The following is an 8864-nucleotide window of genomic DNA, read 5'->3' on the forward strand; positions in this document are numbered from 1 at the left end:
ATGGTCATTATAATTTAGAAGGAAGGCTAATCTATCTAAGGAGTTTGCCCTCCTCCCCTCGGGGAGGCGCTACAGGGCCCTCCGTTCCCGGACCAGCAGGCTCAGGAACATCTTCTTCCCTGCGGCTGTCACCCTGCTGAACTCTGTACCACGGTGAGAGCCCCCCTGGCTACCCCCTCACACTCCTTCCTACAGTGACTGTATTTCCCCCCTCTACCCTGGCCTGACCGCCACACACCTCCCTCCAGCCACTGAACATTTGCACTAAATTGTTATAATATATATATATATATATATATATATATATTATATAACTACTGTACATTTCTCACCTATAGTGTATTCATAACTAGGGCTGAACGATTAATTGCATTTGCGATTTAATCGCGATATGATAGCACGCGATTTTCTAACCGCAACGTTCGCGATTAAAAACGTGATCTAAAAAAAGTGCATGCCTTGTGTTTATTCTTACAATTACTTTGTTTAAATTACTTAAATGCACAGTGGCAAAGCCACCGATTTGTTCTTGATTCTGTAATGAGCAGTTAAATCAAAAATTGAATTGTGGGAAATAATATTTTACACTAAATGTATATAATATTGTATTGGTCATATTGAAATCATTCATTACAATTTGTTCGGAATTTTATTTGGATAAAACTAAAAAATCGCATATTAAATCGCAATCGCAATATTGGGGGGAAAAATCGCAATTAGATTATTTCCCCAAATCGTTCAGCCCTATTCATAACTATATCTATCTATTTATTTAAAATTGTTGTCCATATTCATCGTATTGATATCATATCATGCCTCTTACCTCATTTATAACTTCTACTGCCACCTTCACCTGCACTTTACATATACCTTTAACATCTGCACTAATCACCACTATTGCTGCTCATGTTCTTACTGGTCACTATTGCTGCTCATGTTCTTACTGTTCATACCACATTATATCATAGTTCAGAACAGAATCAGAGATCTTGTGATGAGAGATGGAGACAGCAGACTTAATAATTGTATAGTATCAGTTAGACTTCTATAAGCATGTTCCTCCTGTAGAAGAGGAGTCGACCAACTTCGTAGGGTGACTATATTTGAGTTTGTGAAAAAGAGGACACTTCGTCGCGGGGAGGGGCGTGGTAGTGTATAGACCAATTTTTTGTTTGTAAATATTCGGGATGCGCGCGCCATGTGGTTGCAGAAAACCGGGAAAGGATAGCATTTATAATGGCAAAAGGACCACACGGATAACACAAGTATACTAGTTAGATTTAAAAAGATTATAGTTTATATTGATTAGATGTGATTATTACAATGTTTTCCACGTATTACAATGGCTTGTCACCCAGTGATAAACACAGTTATTTTAACTAAATTGACGTTAGTGAGCAGTGGGATACGTCTTCTAGATCCGTTTGCCATACCACCATGTCAATGGCTAAACGATGAAACGAAATGGCCTAGCATCCAGTGGCCAGAGATTTATAATTACCTCATCGACATTCCAAGTGTATATACCCGGGAGAAGTTAAAAGCGTACAAGTCTCTGGATGCATACAACTTTGTTCTGTGTGGTCATGTCCAAGACATACTATGTCATGATTACAATGTTCAAAACTTCGTAGTGCTGAAGACGGAGGTTCTGCCTAGCCAAAGACAGGGTAAGAAGACAGAATTGTACAAGGCCTGGGTTATCGTCAACAAGACAAACAACTGCATTCTTACTGCGAACTGCACGGCTGGGTATGTAAACCAACATAAGTTTACTATCTTAAATGTTCATTATTTGCCCAATTGTCAGTGTCAGCAATTTAATCAAACAACATGTAACTGCTCATTTGCTGAAATCATAGCTAAAACAAAACAATGTTATATGTATAGCCTAAAGTACAAAACATGTGTTTCATACATTAGACCTTTTTTATTCAGGTTAGGGTCATGCTGCAGCCATGCAGCTGCACTTATGTTCAAAGTTGAGCTGTGGGTCAGGATGGGAAAGACGGAGAGGTGTTGTACTTCAGGGACAAATATGTGGATCCACACATCCAAGAGAGAGGTGAAACCAGCCAAACTGAGTGAGATCAGCTTCAGAAAGGCTAAAAGGACAGACACCCACCTGCAGCCAGTCAGAGTAAAGCGTAGAAAGAATAATGTAAACGGTAGGCACAATCTGAATGTAGACGAGATCAGGTCATGTACATATAGCAATCAGGTATTCATTATATTTTATAATTAATGTAAATACATAAGTTATAATCAGGGTCATGTAACTATTAATGGCAGATGCAACCAGCTTTGATTGCAATTTGTATGAAAATAAGTTATCTAACATTTATTTTGTGTATTCAGAACTGACAGATGAAGACATTGCAGAATTGAAAGTACTGGCACCTAACGCAGCTGTGCTCACTACCATGGACTTCAGTGACACAGATTCAGCAACAGAATCTGACACAGAGACCGAGGATAACAAGCACAACCCTACATCGTGTATGCACTGTAGTAACCGAAACCGCTAAAACAAACCTTGTAAAACAGGTAATGCACTACAACAAACAAGACTAGTCCCATGTGCCAGCAGTACTTTGGGGAAGAGATATGGAGGACACAGCCAGAAGACAATACACAGAAATAATGAAAGCACAACATCCCAACTTTGACGTGAAGCTCTGCGGTCTTGTTGTGCGGCCAGACAAACCACATCTTGGGGCATCGCCGGATGGATTAGCAAACTGTACCTGCTGTGGGAAAGCAACTGTAGAGATTAAGTGTCCATACAAATACCGTGATGGTCTGACGGGGAGTAGCGAGGACACACAGTTCTGCTTAGACAAAGCAATACAATTAAAGAAGAATCATGAATACTACCATCAAGTTCAGCTTCACATGTTTGTATGCAACGCCCAATACTGCGACTTTGTGGTTTGGACAAAGCAAGTTGTTGCTATCAACGGCATACCCAGAGATGAAGAAATGCTGCAAGCAGTCCTGCCTAAAGCTGAAGTGTTCTTCAAACAGAGTATTTTGCCTGAGCTGTTAACACGCAGCATGGATCCACTGATGCAAGCGCCTACAGTCTGCTCACACTGTCAAAGGCCAGACTTTGGAATGATGATTGACTGTGCAAAGTGCAAGAACCATTTCCACTACACATGTGCCAGAGTAAGAAGAAAGGTTGTGGATTGGTATTGTAAACAGTGCAAAAAAAACAAGTCAGAATGAAATGTACTTCGGAGCAAATTATTTAATACAGTACTAATATTTTACATTTAAACACTTGAATGTGCAATTAATTGTGTTTATGACAATAAACAGTTACTTACAGAATTAATCTAAATTAAGCTTAATGTCTTGGGACTATACATTTACAAAGGTTTGTTAATGCTCCACACACAATCACAATATCGTCCAAGAGGTCAACCTGTGTGAGTGGAATAACAGTAGTCAGAATTTTGAAATTTTTCCATCTACCTATTATTCTTTCAATGTGTATTCTCACATTAGACAAACGCCTTGATATGTCCACTTCTTGAGCAGAGTGCTGCTTTTTACCTTTGGTAAAGTGAGGGATCCTAAGGGTGGCACCACGTGTGGCAAGCTCATCTCTGATGGTAAAACCACGATCTGCTAGTATCTTATCATTATGCTCTAGAAGGTCATAAAATCCAGACTCAGCTGTAATTTGTTTATCTGAAACTCGCCCACCCCAACCTGCCGACAGAAAAGAAATGGCTCCTGAAGGTGACATGCCAACCAAATATTTAACAGTGTTGTGGCTTTTATAAGTCGAGTACGTCTGGGCTCTGGAGGTTAAATTTGTGGGTCTGTTGATAAAAATTTCTGTACAGTCAATAATGCACCTGCAACGTTTATATTTAGGTTTAAAATATTTTGGCATATTCTTTAATACTGCATGCTTGCTTGGCCACTTTATGAGAGGCTTTAAAGTTGCAGACATAACAGGGAGCCAACTTCTCAAAATGTTTGAGATGTCACTTTCTGTGACATTAAATCTGAAAGCAAATCCTTTGTTGCAGAGCCCTAATCTTAGTTTCATTAGGATGATTAATAGATGATCCTTCAGGTTCATAGAGTCACGCACAACCTCTACACTGTCTTTAAGTTTGTGAATCAACCACTCAAATAAGACAATGGTCAGACCTGTAAAAACAGAACTGCACTGCTTTACTCTTGATAGAGCTAAAGGAAAATTGTGTATTTGTGAGTGGTTGCCTTTAGTTCCTCATTCTCAGATTTCAGTTTGTCGATCTCCAAACGCAGGTTGACACACTCTGCAGAAAGTTGTGCGTACTTGTGTTTCCAGATCATCATGGAGAACCTTTGGGACTGTGGCTCTGAAAAAGATATTAGATAGTAATAGACTTATAAAAGAAGCACTGTCACTTTGTTTTAGTTGAGCTTTTCTCAATATTATTTGATAGATGTTTTCAAACAGCATGTGCTAAACAGAATAATGTTCAACGTCATTCACAACACAGTTCTGCTGTATTGAACAATATATCAACAGGACCTGATTCATCCTAATAATGACTGCCCTACATTAGTTAAGGTATTATAAGTTCTTACCAGTGCATGGATCCGCACCAGGCTCCATTCTGCTGTCATCTGAGGACAGGCAAGCTCCAGAAGATTCTGATGCAACCTCATCACTAGCTTCTTTGGGACCGCATGTACATCATCTGGTGGTCTGTGGGTGGTTTCTTCCCTTTTTTCTTTTCCTCTTAAATCTGATACACAGAGATGAAGGCAAACAGTCCAGTCCAAACAGTTTAGTTGCTTGGTAAGATCATAGGAAGTTATCAGGTACCAAAACCAAGTCAAGTGTAAATTACATAGCATACCTCAACAGGGCTTCACAAGACAATGCAGACATAACAAAAATCTGGTCTGACAAATTATCTAAAAATGATGTGACATTACTTGCCATACATTCTCTGCATTTTGATGCATGCAATGTGATTCCGGTTAGCAACTAAATAAGGCTAAAGTGACAATATTTACCTCTCAAGTTTTGTATCGCCATTGTCTATTTCACACTGGGTTGAGAAGGAAAAGACAGAAGGTACAAAGTCGGGACTATTGAAGTCCATGGATACCTCTCCTGTCCAAAAACAGTATTCTAGTTATTGACAGTACGATAGTGTAACAGGTACATTTAGCCTGAGTTTGCCAAGCTTACGACACTAGCTAGTCGTCAAGCTAACTACTAGCAAGACAACGTAACACAATTTAAGGTAAGTTAGCTAGAACGACTTAAACTTGTACATTATTCTGTGTTCTATTGTTAGATAAGCGTACAACTTTACCGGGTTATTTTGTTGTTGTAAGCCAAACCGAGTGATGTGTCTGATTTAGTGCAGCTTTAATGTTAACTTACCTGATATGAAGTGTGAACTGCAGAGTCTGGCATTTTTAATATGGTCTTCGTTCTAATCGGATCTTCTGATGGCTTGTAACCAACGACGTCTGCGGTTGGCATTAAAAGAATTGTTAGCTGCTGGTATTCTGTAAAACTTAAGATCCTTGTTTACAGATTTCCGATTCTGGCATCCCACAGCACAACACGACATTTTTCTGGTTGTCTTTTGCAACCAACTTGCGCAGTTGAACCTGTGTGACGTCGTTCTGACGTAGGGTGAAAATTGGTCTATAGCAGACCTGGGCAAAGTGCGGCCCAAGGGCAATTTGCGGCCCGTTGGCTGTCCCTGTGCGGCCCGCGGAGGTCAATTGTAAATTAGGAATCAAACGTAAATACCTGTATTTATTATACGGCTCTTCAGAATGTTCCAAAAAGTTCCGTTGATTTGAATGGGCCATCCCAACGTTTGCAGTTTCTTTATATTCACTGCTGCGAAAAATGTATGACTGCTGTCATTGGCAACGGGTTTTGTGTGTTCTAATTCACATCTTTCATATCATTCCGCAACGCAAGTAGACCGGTCATTTAACGTAACTGAAAGTCATTGAAACTTGAAGTCAGAAGGTGGGTTGCTTCGCATTTGCGTGAAGAACTAAACGGCAACAAAATCATTAAAAAGAGGTATTTTGGAGAAATGTCTTCTATTGTTTTGGCAAGTAACCGTATGTTTGCGGGATATTTTTTATTTCCGTAGGCCTACATTCGTGCGTGTGGGCGTGCCTGCGACCATTTGCGCTGATAAAAAATGATATTACTATTAATTTGTATACTTATACTATTGCATTACAAGCTTGCTCTCGTGTGTGTGTGTGCCATGTGTATTGGTCGTCTGGGGAACACCTTTAATACTGCAAAAACATGCTCATTTTCAAAATCGTTTTTGGTGAATGTTGATTACATGTTGATTAAATAATGTTGGCGTTTTTACTATGCCTGCACCACATTTTTTTGATAGCCTAAATGCAACATCTACTCTTACCAGTAGCAGTTAATCAAAACCATACAATTTAATGTTTTTTTTATAAAGAGATGCAACTTATATTGAGCAGAATTGAGTTCAGCCTATTGGTCCGGCCCTCCACAACACTCCCACTATCTCATGTGGCCCCTTGGGGAAATGAATTGCCCACCCCTGGTCTATAGCATACAGATGACCCCGCCCCCTCCCCCGCGACGGAATTTTGACACCTCTTCCACATGCAGATGTCATGTGCTGTCATGTGATTGTTTTCCTAAACAGAGGTTGGAGACAGTTCTTGGCAAAGTTTAATTTGTAAACTCATGTGATGTTAATTTGTAAACTCATGCATTTGTTTTTTGTGTATTGGGCTATTGTTCAATACATAAATCTAAACATATTTTAGCCTTTATCTGACTGACAGTTGTGTTGATCACTAAAATTGCATTGACTTGGCATGCAGTTTGTTTAACTGAAAGTAGCTACTAATGTATCAAGCTACTTTTGACAGGTTTTTGTAACTTAGCTTGCTACATTTTTATGAGTGGTAGCTTCTGTGTAGTGAAGCTGAATTTATTGTAGAGTAGCTTGTAGCTTAGCTCACTACACATATCAAGTAGCTTGCCCATCACTGGTTATTTCCCCCCAAATATGTTCATGTGCAAAGTAAACAACAATCAATTGTTTATGTTGAAAACAACTCATGTTCTACAGAAACACCATATTATTCATATCAGCATGCTAATGTTATATGTAACCTTTTAGCAGCTAGCTAGCTTCTATGTGTTTTAATGGATCTGATGGATAAAAGTGTTAGCAGCAAGCTAACAATAATGGTCGAGAACTTCAATTAAGACCTACAATATTCTTTTTGCCCTGACAGCATTCGTGTTGCATATAAACAACAAACCGATTTGATGTAGACATATAAGAAGAGGAGTCAACCAAAGGAGATATTTTTGTGTACAGGCAGAAGGCATCACGGACTGGCAAGACAGCAGAGGTGCTACGGGAGATCCTCGAGGCTTATGACCTTCAGGTATGTCTAGGATTAACTGCACAACAGTGATCCCATTTTGTTTGTTACTGAAACTTTAATATTAGTTGATACTATGTATTATTATTTGCCAGTTTTTTTGTAAGTGTTTCCATTGAAACTCTCCTGGTAATTGTATTGATGGTGTTTTGCAGGAGGAAGAGGAGCCAGATTTTGATGATGCTCCTGTTGCTCTCCTTACATCGGGTCCTGACCCCTTCAGCTGCGAAAACATCTTTGAATTGGGTGCAGAAGATTTCTGAGGCATTTATGTTGTTGTTTGGCCTGACGTATGCTTTCAATTTAGAATATCCGAAAAAACTCACGCACACCTTCTCATACAAAACCTTTTTATGTGTCTGGATGACAACAAACCTCTGAAACCGTCCTTACTCACCTTAAAAAATTATTTGTTGAAATAAACGATTTGTTGTTGACTTGTTAACTTTGTAACGCTGTTCTTTAAAGCTTTGATGTAATCTTTTATTTTGTCAGTTTTACAAGAAATATAAATTATGTGATACCTCTTAAGTTTTTCTCATCTCACTCTTTTTAATAGATAGATTTGAATGTTTCTTGTAGAGTAACTTTCAGTTTAAAGTCAGTTTGTAAACAGAACCAGAAAATCAGTATATGTGGTCAATAATTGAAAATGAGTAGTGCTCACTTAAAAAAAGTTAGCTATTTAAGTATTACCTACTCAGAATAATCAAGCGGAGTTAACTTTAAAAAAGTAAGCTTATTAAGTACTATTTACTCAGAATAATTAAGTTGAACTCTTTCACCAGTATTAAGTGCACTGAACTTGATTTTTAAGGCTTAAAACTTAATTTTATTTTGTGTTTTTGAGTGAAAATAATTTAGTACATAGAGATTAAAACATTTAAGTATAAAAGTATTTGAATATAAGTTCAGAGAACTTAAAAATTATGAAAACGATAACAAAATAAATCAGTTTAGCCGATGTATCATTTTTAAGTTAAGTTTACTTAAAAATAATAATATATGTACTCAAATTTTATTATGTAATCGGTTACATCAAAAGTTTTAAGTACTCTGAACTTGTTCAGGTTTACAGTGCATATTTTCTCGGTATATTTTTGTGAGAACAAAAAGAGTTATGACAAAAGACAGATATATACATTTAACATGTTTTCTTTTTTTATTCATAAAAAAAAACAATGGTGCTGCAACTGAGCAGTTCTTTAGCAGTTATCTTTGCTATTCCATATGGAACATTAATATCTTCATCCTAAACAGAATTTGGGCTTCTTAGCCATTGTATGGTTGAATAAAACATTTTTCTTTTCTTTTTAAATCAAACAGAAATGATTTGGGCTTCTTAGCCATTGTTTTTATAGGATGTTTGAACATTTTTCTCTTTTTTGTCACACAACCATTAACCACACCATGACACAATC

The sequence above is a fragment of the Clupea harengus genome, chromosome 9 (assembly GCF_900700415.2).
Source record: "Clupea harengus chromosome 9, Ch_v2.0.2, whole genome shotgun sequence".
Lineage (NCBI taxonomy): Eukaryota > Metazoa > Chordata > Actinopteri > Clupeiformes > Clupeidae > Clupea > Clupea harengus.